At 37.2% G+C, this 16,648-nt stretch overlaps 1 protein-coding gene across 3 annotated transcripts in view; it reads right to left on the minus strand.

Moving 5' to 3' along the window:
- LOC118437907 (Krueppel-like factor 3) overlaps positions 1-16,648 on the minus strand; it is a 68,939-nt gene that overhangs the window by 48,127 nt on the left and 4,164 nt on the right. Inside the window, exon 1 of one of the 3 annotated variants that reach the window (XM_035857424.1) lies at positions 545-1,211. The exons of the other annotated variants lie outside the window; for them this stretch is intronic. The gene's annotated coding sequence lies outside the window, so the exon portion shown is untranslated. Of the gene's footprint in view, positions 1-544; positions 1,212-16,648 lie in introns of those variants that run through there. 3 annotated transcript variants of the gene reach the window in all.

Here is a 16,648-nt window from a genome sequence, read left to right on the forward strand (position 1 = left end):
TGCAATTTTTTTCATGTAAAAAATGCTTTACATTAATTCTTCAAGATAATTCCATTAAAATTTAAATTGTATTTTATTTCTGAACGAAATTTTTACCCGTTGTGTATCTGATTTTTCCATTTAACCCAAGAAAAAATCGTAGTGTGTTTTTTTCGCCCAACAAACATTCGCACTTTTGCGAAAAAAACACAATTAGCTTTAACAAACCCATGCATGCAAACATGAAGCAATTTGTACTTGAAAGGTATATAAGAAATGTATTCGCAGATGGTGTCTTTATCTTGCTGAGCGTAATAAAAGATGATGATCGAGACATTTGTTCAGCGAGGCGTGGTTGGTTTGTTTTGTGGTGATAAGAATTAATAGCTGACCAAATCAGAGCAGACGAGACATTATTTGTCAAAAGTAATGTGTCACTTTTATTATTCACTAAAGTCACCATTTGTTTATTCCATTCCTTACTCCTTAACTAAACTACAACCAATTCATTTTTCTAAGAGGTTTTTAAAATTTGGAAAAATTATTTGAAAAGTTGTTTCATTACCTTAATTTTTTAAGAAATAAATCCAATCTTCCAAAACATACAGAATTTGATTAAACTACTTGATCCACAATTTGATAGGATGAAATTTGAGTTAATTTATACCCAATTAAAGCTAGTCTTTCACAATTTTCGTAATTTTATGGCAAAATTTGCGTCACTTTTATGTACCCGCAAAAAAATGAGCCTACACAATTTTTCTCAATTTTAACACAAAATTTGAGTCGACTTTATCCTAAAAACCGAGTTTTTCAAAAATTTGCTCAACTTTAGCACAAATTTGTAACGGTATTACTACGAAAAAGTGAGTTTTTCACAATTTTTCTCAACTTTAGCACAAAATTTGAGTCCACTTCATCCGCAAAAAAATGACTTTTTCACAATTTTTCTCAACTTTACGACAAAATCCGCGTTAACTTTATGCATCCGCAAAAAAGTGGGGGTTTTCTTCACGCCGTAAACTCTGCAACGAGTGAATGAAGTGATTCGTAGAGTTGTGTCGCACTATATATTTTTCACACTTTTAAGTGTAATTTAAGCGTCATTTAAAGACTACAGACGTAATTAAGTTACGTGATCAATTAAACGGAATTCTTGGATGAATGAGAGAGGAATGTGCAGCAGCAGACGATGGATGGATGGATGGGAAGTCTTCCTAATTAAGAGGTGCATGCATGTCAAGTATTTATTTGTGGTTGATCTCTTCATAGAATTGCGTATGAATAGGTGACGAGTCTAAATTAAGGGGAATTCTTCTTCCTCCTCTGTCACCTCTAGAGTCCCCTAGAAGCTGAGATGAGTTGGCTTAAAATTGCCCATTTTTTAGTAGAGAGATAGATTTGGGTATACGTCTCAGGTAGATTTAGCAAATTGCTAGTTTGTAGCACACCTTGCATATTTACAACATGATTTTAAATGTTTGCATTTGTTTGGAACTTATAGCGAAATTAGGACCGCAAATTTATTGATGTGGAAATCTTAAAAAACACATGGATTTACTTAAAGAGATCATTATGGGAATTTTGAAGTATTTTTTAATAATTTCTAGACAAATTATAGCGTATAAATTTCAGGGCAAACTTAAACTAAATAAAATCTTATCGTTGCCAACAAACTGAGGATGAGATTCAACGGTTTTATATAAATTAAGAAGTATCATGTGAAAAATTGAAATTTGAAGTATTTTTTATTTCTTTATACATTTGGGGTATAAATTTCAAGCAAATGCAAACTTTACAAAATTTCCAAAATTTGCAAATACATACTTGCACCCAACTCAACTTCCCGGCCGCACTATGAACGAGGACCACACTAAAGAACGGAAAAGGTTAACCTTTTCAGGTATTCTTCTCCTTTTCACAAATTGTCTCTAATTGTCACCTTTTCTCCACATATTTACTTAATTAATTACACAATTACCGGAAGGAAACAATACGGGTATACACACATAGAATTTTCTGCACTACAGTCTAATAATACCTCGGTGGTGGTGATCGTGACTGCATTTCCACCACAATGCCCACCCATTACACAATTACGTGAAAAAAAACCACCCAAGTTTAAATCATGACATTTAAACTTAAACCATTTCCCAGCGAGAGAATCAAAATCAGTGGCCGCGGAAGGTGTGGGGGCATTAACTTTGTTCGATGGGTGAGGGAAAGGTTTACATATATAAGATGGGAACATCGAACAACCTGTCCCTCTGTCCCCTCGCCCTTTCGCCGCCACTGATCACAATAATAATAAAAAGCTCGTTAATTCCGGGTGTGTAAAGTATATATAAAATGGCACAAAGAACTCTTTCTTCTTGGGGATAGGAATTCCCGCAAATTTGCGAAAATTTCTTAACAAAGATGACATCAGACCAGACCACCGGAGATTGTCTCTCACAATTTTTTTTTACTACCGTGTGACACAAGGTGTGACCATGAAGATGATGGCATGATCAAGTTTCAAATATCTATGTACAGGATCCATTCAAATGGAAAATTTCAGAGTCCATCCATCCGTCAGATTGGGAGGGCAGGGGAAAAAAATTGTGAGAGATTACTCCATTTTTATCCCAGGCGAGGCAGGCGAGAACTGAAGGAAATTTTGGCTACTGTATTATACATTTTATTACACATTTCATACGGATTTATCAACGTGAAGGCCAAGTGCATACAGAGATTAGAGAACTGCCCACGTTGAGTTATGGTAGGTGTATGCAAATTATGGGAGTTGTGCAATGGACAGGATTGTGGGGAATTTTGGGCATAAATATCGCTTATAGGGACACAAATTCATACAGGGGCAAACTGAGCTAATTGGCGTAAATACAATGGAATTTCTAAAACAAATCATGTGTCAATTTGATTAACATTTGAAGATTTAATTATTTATTACTGAATTACTACGGAATTAATTTAATTTACTAAGGAACTAACTTAATTGAACGTTGAATTGATTGTTTTAAGGCGTTTAATAGAAACTAGACCCTGCCACTGTAAATATTCCATAAATCATGTGGCTAGATGGCGCACATTTCACCCAGTTTCTTGCACCTCGCATTTCTTGAATTTCTTCCTTCGCACTGCAAAAAATGCAGCAAACTCACAAGAAACAGCGGACCCAAATCCATCCAAAGTTAAGAAAAAAATGAGTCTTCCTTAAACACACAGACCATAGTCCGTCGTCCGAGCCAGGAATGAATAAGGTGTACAAGATACCTCCACATCCCCGTATTTACGACGTGATTTGCGTAATGTGGGATTAAACAAGGTAACGTAATGAATGACCAAACCTGACAGACTCGCCTTATTAAAATGGATACTAAAATATTCAAGAATTATGAGGAGGACCCTTTCAAAATGTGTACCTGACATGACGACACCACCCCAAAAATCACAATTAACCGTACTGCACAACAATACAAGAGTGACCCAACCCAACCCAATCAAATCCAATCCACCCACTGCACACACACACACACTTGATCCTCACCCTTAAAAAAAGCCAAATTCTTACATTACATATGTTATGTTACCAACCTTTTAAAGAATTTGGTAAGAATTTCATTTCTTTTTTTGATGGATGTGTGACAATCAGGTGCTCCCACACATTAAAAAAAACAACACAAATTCTGGCCAGGTTTCTGACTGACGTCGAATTCATTTTTCAGTTTACATAAAATATTAACAATTGAAATTCAAGAAATTTTAGGAATAAGAAGACAATTTTATTAAAAGGGTTGAAATTCAAGGTTCATAAATTTCTAACATGCCGTGGGTTTTTTGATGCATTTTGATGGCGTAAATAGCCCAAGCTGATTTCCATTTGGAAGCAGGGTTCGGAAAACTGCGGAGTTTTTCCAGAAAAATCTACCCCCGGATTTTTGGGTGAGATTTGGTACCTCAAAAACCTCAAAAAAATCCGAGGTTGCGTACCCCCTCTGGAACTGCAAAATGTACCCTTTAAAAAAACTGGTGGTTTTTCAAACGCATTTTTTTTCAACGTTACGCTACATTTTTCTAAAATTTGACATTTATACGCACATAATTCTAAATATAAAATACTCATGGCCGATTAATAAGTAAATAAATATTACTACGACCTCCAGATTTCCATCCGTTATTATTTAAGACGCAAAAACCCCAGAACATTTTAGGAATCTCGTCTTTCTCTCCTGGGTGGGGTCCGACGCATGAAAAGAGATCGTGAGTAAATTTTCTGAAAGACTTTTTTTCCAAAAATGGGAAGAATATAACGCAGAAAAAAACCACCGGTGGAGAAGATCTCTCTATTCGGGATGGTACATACTCTTTGGCCGCGGAAACAGGGGGACATTGCCCCCCCAGAAATTTATCAAAATCTCTTATTTTTTCTATGACCCTCCTCCTTAAATCCCACAATCCTAATAATGTCCCCACATGTCCCCACCCACCAACTTCCGCCGTCACTGCACCTTTAATTCGCAATGTACATACATACCCACAAAATTTACTATGTGGTGGGTCTTCCCATGCAATTGATACAGACACAATTCACCTCTTTACATAATGCTTTTTGTCCTCATCTCCCTTGGCTGCTCATGCACCCATAATAAATTCATAAAGCAACCCTTCCACCACCACCGCCGTCATGAAATTAATTGTTATCCACACAAAAATAGGAGAAGAAACCCCAGAATGAACCAAACCAACCTCGAGGAAGAAGAATCCTTCAAAAAGCTAAAATGGGACAGCTTTTCATCATAAAAAGATTGGGATAGATTTGAAATCTATGAATTAAAGCTACAGGTGGTCCCACCACCATCAAACCAACACCAGTGGCCGCGCAGGCCGTGGGGGGACATGGGGGGACGTTAACATTGTAGGATAGGGGAGGAAGAGGGTTATATAAGATGGGGAGATGATGCGGACATCGAACAACCGTGGGGACATTGTTCCTAAGCTTCCGCGGCCACTTATTAAAACCGTAGACTTATGAAATTACGAAAACCAGTGGCCACAGGAACCTTGGGGACATTTGGGACATTAACAGGGGAAGGATAGGTTTATATAAGATGGGGAGATGATGCCGACATCGAACAACCGTGGGGACATTGTCCCTCTGTCCCCACCCAAGCTTCCACGGCCACTGCATAGCATGGGTCGATTTGTTGGTTTGGGATGTGTATAAAAATTGATAAGTTTGTAAGATTTCAAATCGTGCCGATTTCATAAAGAAATCAATCTTTCGATAACAATAGAAGATGGTAAAATGGATGAGATGATACAGATTTTGCGTAACGGGGTAGCTCCCGTCGGACGGACCAATAATAATGATGGGCGTGGTGGGTGGTTTGGTTTGGTTTGGTTGGGAAAAAGAAGTCTTAATCCACTCCATTGAACATGCAAAATCTCCATAAATCATAATCTCCAGTCGATAATTCACTACTGTTTAGACACACTAAAACTCGATTTGAACACCAAAAATCAATAACCAATTAGTTTCAGGGAAATATTAATTATTATGCAATTTTTTCACGAATAAAGAAATAACTAATTCACAAAAATTATTAGTGTTCATCTCTCATAATCTACGTCTCTTTTTGGGTTTAGCAATTTGGCACGCAAAATTCATAATTTCGCGTAAATGTTAATTACTATGCTGCGATTTTCAAGAATGAATGGCAAATTTGCAAAAAACATCTCGCAAAAAAACAAAAAACTGGAATTTGACACCAAGAGTCAATAACTGATTAGTTTTCGCTAAATATTAATAATTATGATTATTTTTGCACAAAAAAATTGCAAATTTGCAAACATTATTAGTTTTCATATCTTGCAGGATGCTTATCAAAGCCAAGACAGTAGGAATTTGACACCCAAAATCAATAACGCCTTAGTTTCCGCTAAATATTAATTATTTTCATCAATAAACAAATGACAAATTCGCAAAAATGATTAGTTGTAACTTGATTTAAATCATATCTGGTGGTCTGCATTTGAGAAGCCAAGCCCACCTTTACCGTTACGAAGGCCTATAAAAAGTGGAGCAGCTTTTTAATTTGTTCCCTGTCTTGTAGTCTTTTAGTCGTCGTGTAAAGTGGACACACCCTTTTTTGCCTTTTATCATTTTTCACTCTCTCATCCTGCACGGTTTGCAGTGCAAATTCTTCATACATCTTCACCAAACAACCAATCATCTCACTTGGACGGATGGTCAATTCCTTTTACGTATTTAGTAACGAGGGGATGATTTATTTTCCATGTGAAAAAAATTCAGTGGTCACTAAATTGGAAACCAAAATCGGTCCTGTTACGTAACAAATGGGACAATTTCATGGGATAAAATAAATATGGAAGATCTATTTCAAATTTCTATTTTTTCAGGAAATCTTGATCAGAAAAGTATCTCAAGAAATGACAGATTAAATTCCAGCTCAAAGTGCAAGTAAATTGGACAAATTGCGATCAAAGTACGAGTAACAATTTTGCATAGGGTGCAAAATTCATACAAAATCTCAAATTCCCAATTTTAAGAAATTTTACCTTCTCATAAAAAAAACTTGATCAAAAGGCACGCTTAATTTGAAATTTGACAAATATTTGACAAAATGCATTCAAATTACGGATGATAATATGTAAACAATTTTCACAGCGTTAAACAAAATTCATAGAAAATCCTGACTTCTCAAATTCCCAATTTCAAGAAATTTTGCAAAACGAAAAACTTGGCCAAAAAAACACAAACACACACCTAATTTGTCATCTCTGCTTCCTTATTGTGACTTGTTACGTATTTCTCACTCGTACATATTCCCTCCCTACAAACACATTTAGTTTCCTAAATAAAATGAATAATGCGACTCTTCTCGTCTCGTTGGGCGAGTTCTCCTCACTTCTTCTTCACAAACTTGATTCATAACACAGAAAATCTGTGTGTTTGAATATAATTCATGCCAATCCACAAAATTAAATAATTGAGTAAAAACTAGAGAAAGTTGGTTAGTTGGACGCCTCGTTTTTATTAATTATTTGTCTCAACATAAATAAATAAATATGTACCCGTTACAAAATCCAACCAACCAGCACGACATGAGTGATGATGAGAGGATCACCAACAATTAGGCAGGGACTTTTTGACTCGATTCGCAATTTTCATACTCTGTACCAGTGGCCGCGGAAGGTGGAGGGGACATGGGGGGATGTTAACATTGTAGGATAGGGACGGGTTTATATAAGATGGGGAGATGTCGAACAACCGTGGGAACCATACCTGTTCACTGTCATTCATTTGAATCATTTGACTGATTATGATGGCGACGTAAGAACTGAAGTCGGATGAAGAGAAATGAAATGAAATGAAATGAAATGAATTTGAACAAAAATGACTGAATGTGAATGAAAATCTTCAGCCAGAAATAGGGATGACTGACTTTTGAATGAACACTAAATTTTTGAACAGGTATGGTGGGGACATTCTCCCTCTGTCCCCACACCCTTCCGCGGTCACTGGCAGGCAGAAAAGTCGACTTTGTTGAGGGAGCAGTGGCCGCGGAAGCAGTGGGGACATCGAGGGAAGTTAAAATTATAGGATAGGGTTTATACACGATGGGAAGATGATGCCGACATCTAAAAACCGTGGGGACATTGCCCCTCTGTCCACACCCTTCCTTCCGCGGCCACTGCGTCTACTTGATTACTATCATTAATGACACACACGGTACGGGAGATTGAGGAGGACTTGAAAATGATGCAAATTACGTACATGCATATCTTCTCGTATACAATGTGTGGACCACTTAATTTTCGTTTCGTCGATATGCACCTATCTCCACTCGACAGATGGGTGGATCAAGTCAGGAGTGGATTTTTTACGGGGAAAATTGAATAATAATCAGCTTTTAGAATAATTGAGACAATTCAATCGTACCCCATTAAATTTGTATCTTCTTAAATACTTACTCTGAATAAATATTTTTGCAAATTGCAAAAATTACTGTGTACTCACTTCATTAAAAAGTTCTTGAGAGATGAGATAGATAAATTATTAAAATATGCACATTTTTAAATGATTTCATTAATTATTGCGTGTCGAATAATGAGAATTTATCAGATTTCTAGGAACATTACTCTGTCAGATTTTCATATCCTTGGAATACTGTTAAGCTCCGCCTTCTTTCCTATCTCGTAATGTTATTGCTCGTTTCTTCCACAGCCCCTGCGGAGATTTTGACTGGTTTTGTTTCAGCCGGACTAGAAAATTCATGTATGTATTTTGCATTATGCAGAATTTATGGGTAACGTGAAGCTCTAAATACTCTAAATTTATAATTCGTTCAATATTTTCTCATTCCATTTCGTAATTAATCTCTGCAAATTTATGGCTAAAGAGAATCATAAATAATCATTATTTATTTGTTATGATTACAATCTTGCTAATAATTTGGTGTGGGTTTAATTATTGAGATCATTTCCTTTCCTGAGAAGAGGACGAGGAGAATGTTAAGTATTTGCAAAAATTGGACCCCCTTTTCGAAATGTGAAGAGGGACCCACGCAAAAAAGGGGACGCCAAAATATCATAAAATTCGCCAACATCAAGAATCAAATTTTGCCTAGATTTTGATAATTTTGTCATCTTCTCGATCCAAATAATATAGCAAATTTATATACAATTTTTGCAACTCATTAAAAAAATTCGTAAAAATCGAATTTTACTGGAATTTTGATAATTTTTTCATTTCATAGAAAACTTTTGTGAAATTTTTGAAATTTTGAATATTTTCCAACGCCACTGTGAAGGGGTTTCGTTTCCTGTCTTAAAAATGATGCGTAACCAAGCCACTCAAAATTCAATAAAGAAATAATCCATCTCATAATTAATTGGTTTGATTCCCCTGATTGATTAACATGACGGGAAGGAAGGAAATCATCAAAAAGGATAATTTCATGGAATTAAAAACCATGATTTCATTCAACCCATTAATTTTTGTTTCCACCAAAAAATTATTTTTCCACGAATGCATAGAAAAAAAGGAGGCGATTGTGCAACAACGTCGGGGTCTTGTTGTACGGGGCCCATTACACGGATAATAATCATCCCATCGCGTGTACCTAAGTGTTCAGTCGTCATTTCTTCACAGATAGCAGCCAGTCGTCGTCGTCGTCGTCGTCGGCCCAATAATCATGCAGTTCTGTGCGTGTAATTGCTCAAAAATTGAACATGATACGTATTACAGGGGATTATTTAGATTTCGATGAGATTGTACTGTGGTGGATTGGATGGTCATCATTTTTTTGCAAAAATACTACTCGGACAGAGACAGATTTCTCGGATAACGTTTAAAATCACGGCAATTTTTAAACGAATTTTTGCACATTTTTTTTGCAGAAGTAGAAAAATATTATTGTAAAATATAAGTACGGTTTGATTAATGGGAACTGTTCGCGTCTTTAAAGAGGGTGACCAGAAAGAAAAACATATGTACGATACACGCATTTCTTGATGTGGCATGAAAATAGGGCGGATATTTATTATCTATTTTAGATTTTTTTCATTTGATAAAGGACGACGATAGTAAAATGGGCATGTTTTTAAAATTTGCAAATATGCAAATATTTTTCAAAGTTTTCGTAAATTATACCAATATTTCGTAAATATTTCTGCCAGTATTTATCCCAAAAGTATGATAATAAAATGCGACAATTTTTTTTAAACACGTAGATTTTGTCAGTTTAAACTTAGACGATTTTAGACCAAAACATTTCTGTAAGTTTTAATTGATTCTTATCTCGTACGTAATTTGACAAGATAAATGGATTCAAGTTACGACAAGTTTTTGGGGAAAAATGCTCGGAAATTTGAATTTTCATGTTCTATCTTCTCAAAGATGTACATACGTATTTCCATAATTTTTTATACATAAATATCCACCCCATGTTTATTACGCTACATTGCATTACATTACTACGGCAAATTATTATTGCGAACATTACACCGACAAGCAGATTCTGTTTTGTTCTTGACCAGAGACCAGACCACCAACAAAAACTGGAACTATTCCGCTACACAGATACACACACAGGGGCCGCGGAAGGGTGTAGACAGAGGGGGACAATGGCCCCACGGTTGTTCGATGTCCGCATCATCTCCCCATCTTATACAAACCCGTCCCTCCCCCTATCCTACAATGTTAATGTCCCCACACCTTCCGCGGCCACTGGTTGGCACTAATAACGACCAAAAGTACATCCACAACTATACCTCCACGGAAACTATTACACGTTTTCTGCGTCACATTTGGTCCTGCCCACTCTTTGTGATTGCATATTTATGACCCTCATTTAATTTAATTTAACACACCTCAGAAAAACTTATAAAAAGCAAGATTCGAATTATAATAATTTCCATGATTTGTTGTGATTCCCCATTTTGCAAAATATTTATAAATATTTCCCAGAAATCAGTTTTGTTCCCATTATAATTTGGAGAGATTAGGGATTGAGGTGTGAGTATGATTATGCGGTCTGCATCTCGAGCAGGATTTTTTACCAAAGTGGGGGCCGCCTTTTTTATCTGCCAATAAATGCCCCAAGGCTGCAATAGAAAACAACTACGATACGATACACAAGCGCCGCGCAGCTAGCCGGCCGGAATATTGGGATATTCAGTACGATTTACGAATTTTAAACAAGTTTGCAAAAATTTTGGGTTGAAAATTCATCCGCGAACTTGTTGGAAATAAGTTTGCAAATTTTCTAGGAAAATAACAGTGCCTCGTTTCCTGTGGGTTTGCTACATTTCATGCAGTGTACAACAGGAAAGGAAAGTGGATAAATGCGAGGTGCAAGAAACTGGGAGAAAGTGCAAGAAATATGAACTATTTACAGCGTAGTTTGTTATTGCGCCGTGCATATTCCCCTGCAAAAAAAACAATTTCTTGCATCTTGCCATTATTTCTTGGAAATGAATACTTGCATTTAAAAACTTGCGATGCGAATATGCAAACTCGTAATGGATTACGAATCGGATTTAACTTTCCGTGTTTTTTGTAATTGTCCCCATCCTTCCACGGCGACTGACTAGAGACAGATCACCGCAACATGACTGACGATGAATAACATGCAAATTTATGTAGCCCGTCAGTTTCGTCAGACATACATGTATTCGTAACGCACAAAAGGAATCAAGGAAATTAAATAAATGCTGGATATATAATTGGTTTGATTTGATATTGATTGGTTTCTCCATAATAAAGTCTGATATTCCGTTACTACTACTGACTGGTAACAAATTCAACAAGTGGTCGTGGTAGCTATGAAATATTTCACTGAATCCGGGATCCTCAACTTGGACCATAAAATCGTGACGACGATTCTCAAATTTCCAGACGAAGAAGAAGAAGAATATTATTCTGGGACACGAAAAGTATCAAAAATCCGGCCGAGTGAGTGAGCCCTTATTTCACTTCATCCCTTCTTCTTCTTCCTTTTGTCTTTGTCTTTTATGATCCTGGAATCGTGCGGAAGCATGGACACGGACAAATGATGAGGCAGGCATACATACCTCCAAACCCTACCTAGCAAACTGCCCTTTTTTCAAGTATTTAGAACGCAACAACAACAACACGTCGTCGTCGTCGTCTCTTAGGAAGGGATGGCTGGAGAGACAGTATTACTGTTCGGTTACGGTATGCAGGGACTGCAGAACTTTGGGGGGACACGGGGGACAATATTCTCCGACGAAGAGCAGAAAACTGAGGACAATAACCCGAGTAGAATCAATAACAGTTTGTGCATAATTTTCGCCAAAAGTTGGCCTTCATAATGTTTTTCTGTAGTAAATTTGGCCAGATTTTTGCAAAAAATTGGGTGAAATTTTGCATAAGATCTGGTCAAGCTTTTGCAGAAAATTACGCAAATTTTTACAGAAAATCAGACCAAATTTTGGCACAAAATCAAGCCAAATTTCTATACAAAACCAATGCAAATTGCTGCACAAAATCAAGCCAAATTTCTGCAGGAAAGCAAAATTTTCAAATTATCCTCGGGACAATAACACTCTCCCATAAATATGTGATCCCATCGTCCCCAGAGTGTTGCGCAGTCCCTGCCTCTCTCTCCCACCACTGACTGGGAGACGACCACTAATAACGCCGGTCTAAAAGTGAACAGCTCTTTCCTTTTCTTCCTCCTGGTTGAGAAAGAAACTGAGAATTATTCTTCGAGACGAGACGAAGGAAAGGAAACTGACTCCTTCAGGACGAGAAGAAGATGACTCCAGTCACGCACAGAAGAAAATCCAGCACAGCAAAGAAAGAATGGACACATTGCTTGCTTGTGCTGTGCTCTCTGCATCAAAATATTTTTAATGAATTATAATAAAACTCTGGGAGGAGAAGAAATAAAGAAAGAAAACATGCTGCTGTCATCCGTCCATTGGACGCTGTTTCGTCATGTCATTCGTGTCCAGGAGGACAGTCCACTGGTTTATTTATGCATGCAACTTTTATGCATTATTGTGACGATGGTGGGATAGATAACGTTCATTTTTTTGTAAATGGTGACCTACAAATATGTACGAATTGTGGGGTCGATTCAAGTAAAATATGTGCGAGATGATCATGTCGCCAAAAAAGAGACATTTCATTAATGTTTAAGCAAAAACTTGAAAAATTTGTTACTTTTGACAATTTATTTCTTCAACCTGTAGATACGTATTTATGAGTGGACTGCACCTGCCATGAAATCAAGGTGTCTGCATCCCACCCAGTCCAGTCCAGGCCAGGCAGAGGGGTTTCTATGAAATAAGGGACCCTATACGAGCAGATAAGGATCCCATCGCTATTTATGTAGAGACACCGTCTCCACTACCTTAAGGATGTATGTAACCTTACAAAACAACCAACTTTTTCATGCATCTGCAAGATATATTTTCGGTCTGTATGAAAATCCAGCTACTGAAAAATCATCCAATTTCTGCAGAGAAAATTCTGCTGAACACATTGACCTCCATTCTTAGAGGTAATTACCTCTAAGAATGGAGGTCTTCCAGCGTATGTGCTTCGATTTTGAGCAAATTGGCCTCAATCGATGTCAAATTTGATTGGTATGAAATTTGGAAAAGACACGATCTCCGAATGGGCACGTTTGGCCGAGATATTTGCATCCCAAGAGGAGAAAACGCGCAGTAAATTTGGAAAGTGTAAAATTTGTCGATTTTACGACGCGTTTTCTCTTCTTGGGATGCAAATATCTCGGCCAAACGTGCCCATTGGAAGGTCGTATCTTTCCCAAATTTCATCCTAATTAAATTTGCAATTTATTTACACTAATTTGCTCAAAATCGGATCGCATCCGCTGGTCGACCTCCATTCTAAGTTCTGCAAAATTTAGCAACCATCCTGCACCGGTTTTTTTGTCCCGGATGGAAAATGACCTTCTAATAAAAAAGCCGACTTACATATTTCCCTCTCGAACCCAACTACCTAACTCAGGCCCGGATGTACGTACATAAGTACATAAGCACATAAAAAAGTGTGTGTTATATAACCCACACATTAAAATGAAATATGCGCTCAATTCCACAAAGCACAATTAAATTATATAATTACACATTAAGCAATTTAACACATAACTAATTAATCTATCAATCCTCACCTCATACATACAGCCAGTGGCCGCGGAAGCCGTGGTGGGACATGGGGGGGGGACATTGTCATTGTAAGATGAGGGACACCCCCCGGGTTTGTATAACATGGGCGGGAACATCGAACAAACGCGGGGACATTGCCCCTCTGTCCCTTCACCCTTCCGCGGCCATTGTCTCCTTGTGTCACAATAAGTCTGGGGCACCCAGTGGCCGCGGAAGCTATGGGGACATTAACATTGTAGGATAGAGTAAGGATGGGTTAATAAAAGAGGGACAAATTATGCCGACATCGAACAACCTGTGGACATTTGTCCCTCTGTCCCGTCACCCTTCCGCGGCCACTGCACATACACATACCTCACCAAGGCACACATGTATGAATGTATGTCCTAATAAATAATATGTAACGTGTAATGTCCCATTGTTTCAGTGTTCTCTGTTCTGTTCTGTTCTGTTTTTTGCCTGTCTCTCTCCTTGGGTGCTTATTGCTTGGGTTGATTAACTATTTCAGTAATGAAATAAGTAGACAGCTTCAATTATTACTCGAATGTCATGTGTTATTAAGTAGTCTGGTCTGCTCTGAGGCAAAAATGCAGTGGTCTCTGTCTCTCTCTAAATGCTAATGTAATTACGTAATTATTATATTCTTCTTTATGATTTCGATTCAATTTTCTGCAACTAATTATCTTATGCCCAACCCGTCCTGAATCTTAAATTAGATAAGAATAACAAGTTATAAATAAAGTAAACAATTTGCGAAAATAGTTTTTTGCAAAAATATTTCTGCACAAAAATCATGGGGTATTCATGACAAGTAATTTGGATCGATAACAAAATAAGGCTTAAAATTTCGGGAATTTATACATTTTCAAATTCTAAATTCTCTTCAATAAATTGGCATCATATATTTTTTGAAAATTTAGTTCAGAATTAAATACTTTGATATTCGCGAATATTTTTTTAAGTCAATTTTTAATATTGCTTTTGCCAACTTTACATTCCTTGTTTGTTAAATGAGATATAAATTAATTGACCACAAAAAGACTTAAAATTTCTGGCATTTATAGATTCTAAATTCCCTACAATAAATTCGCATCATAATTTTAGAAACTTTCAAAATTTGGTTGGTTGCAAATGAAAAATTCGCAACTAATTTTTCCAACCAATTTTGTAACCTTATTTTTGCCAACTTTATTTTCGCCTCGTTGTGAATACCCCCATTCGTAAATACTTTCATTTGTTCTTAAACATCTACATTTATTTAATAGAGGGGAATTTATTTATTTATTTATTTATTACATGCCAGCCAGCAGTGCAGTACAGCACAACAATCACCAGAAACCCTTCACTTTATGAGAGAGAGATAATTTTTTATTGGAGAGTCGATGATGAGATGACCTCAAGATGAGTTGCATCTTCATCTCCAAATCTCCACACACGATGCCATTTGTTTCCACAATGCTGCATTATTATTATCCAATACACACATTCATCTCCGTCACTCACTCGTCCTCTTCCCAGGCCCCGCGGAAGGGTGTGTGGGGACAGAGGGACAATGTCCCCACGGTTATGAAATGTCGGCATCATCTCCCCGTCTTATATAATTCCGGCCCTTATCCCATAACCTACAATGGCAATGCCCCCCGATGTCCCCACGCCTTCCGCGGCATCTGGTTATTAGTTTGTCTATGTATTCAGTGGCCGCGGAAGGAAGTGTGTGGACAGAGGAACAATGTCCCCACGGTTGTTCGATGTCCGCATCATCTGCCCATCTTATACACATAAACCCCGGCCCTTCCCCTATCCTACAATGGTAATGTCCCCCGATGTCCCCTCACCCTTCCGCGGCCACTGCTCGTGGTGGTGGTGGTATCGACCATGTAAAATTATTGCATTATGTAATCCTAATATTATTACACGGTGGAAAAAAAAGTACTCGATCGTCCTTTTGGCTGGGCAGGCACCTCCGCTCCATCAACGACACGACAGCCAAGTGCTAATTACTGGTGGACGCAAAGATAAGAAAAAAAGAGAGATGCATTGTGCGAAGAAGAATTTTTATTGGGTGTGGTGGCAGTTTTTGCCAGTCTTTTCACCCTTTAAATGGGAAAACTTACACTTTTTCGATCATAATTTTGCCTCTGTAAGTAAGTTGTAGAAGATTTCTGAATTTTCATGTATAAAATTTGGCTGTAAATAGAAAAATTTTGGCATTTTCGAGCCTTTTTGCACTTTTTGGCCGCGTTTTTGCCTTTAATTTCTGAATCTTCATGCATAAAAAGTATTTTTGAATGGAAAAACTTGCACTTTTTCGATGTCCGATCGCTGCATAATTTAATACATACTTTTTTGATTTTTCGTAAATATATATCCACCCTCTGGTTCGTATGTATCCCAAATAAGAACAGATTTTTTCCCTATAGTCAACAGTGCATACATAAAACCAGCACCCGAAGTATTATTCTGCAGCGAAGTGTGTAATGCATAATTTGTGCAAAAAATGATAATAATATTCTCATCCTAGTCAATTTGCACTTCATCATCATCTTCTTCGCCCATCCCTTGAGTACATTTGTCCACTCCAGTCAGCAAAGAAATGGGATGCATGCCCAAGTTCGAGGAGGACGTATTAGCGGACAATCTTTTCTCAGAGTTGTATCAGAGTTGGGCAAAATACTTGGGCAAAATGCAGTTTTTTGAGCGGAAAAGGTTTGGATTTTGGTGGGTATTACACTACACCTACAAAAAGATGGAAAATATGTGTTTGGTAAAGAAATTCACTTTTTATCTGTCAAAATAATGAGAAAATTAACACAAGCCTTGGTAACATTATAAACCTTGCAAAATCCGTAAATTCCGTAAAATTTTACAAAAGTTTACTCATATTTGGAAGGCATATTAGGCTACAAATTTTTGAAAACTTGCTCAAATCAAGGGCGGCGTTTCCTTATTTTGTAAATTATGATACAAACTGCACCGATTTTAC

The sequence above is a fragment of the Folsomia candida genome, unplaced genomic scaffold (genome assembly GCF_002217175.1).
Source record: "Folsomia candida strain VU population unplaced genomic scaffold, ASM221717v1 Fcan01_Sc017, whole genome shotgun sequence".
Classification (NCBI taxonomy): Eukaryota; Metazoa; Arthropoda; class Collembola; order Entomobryomorpha; family Isotomidae; genus Folsomia; species Folsomia candida.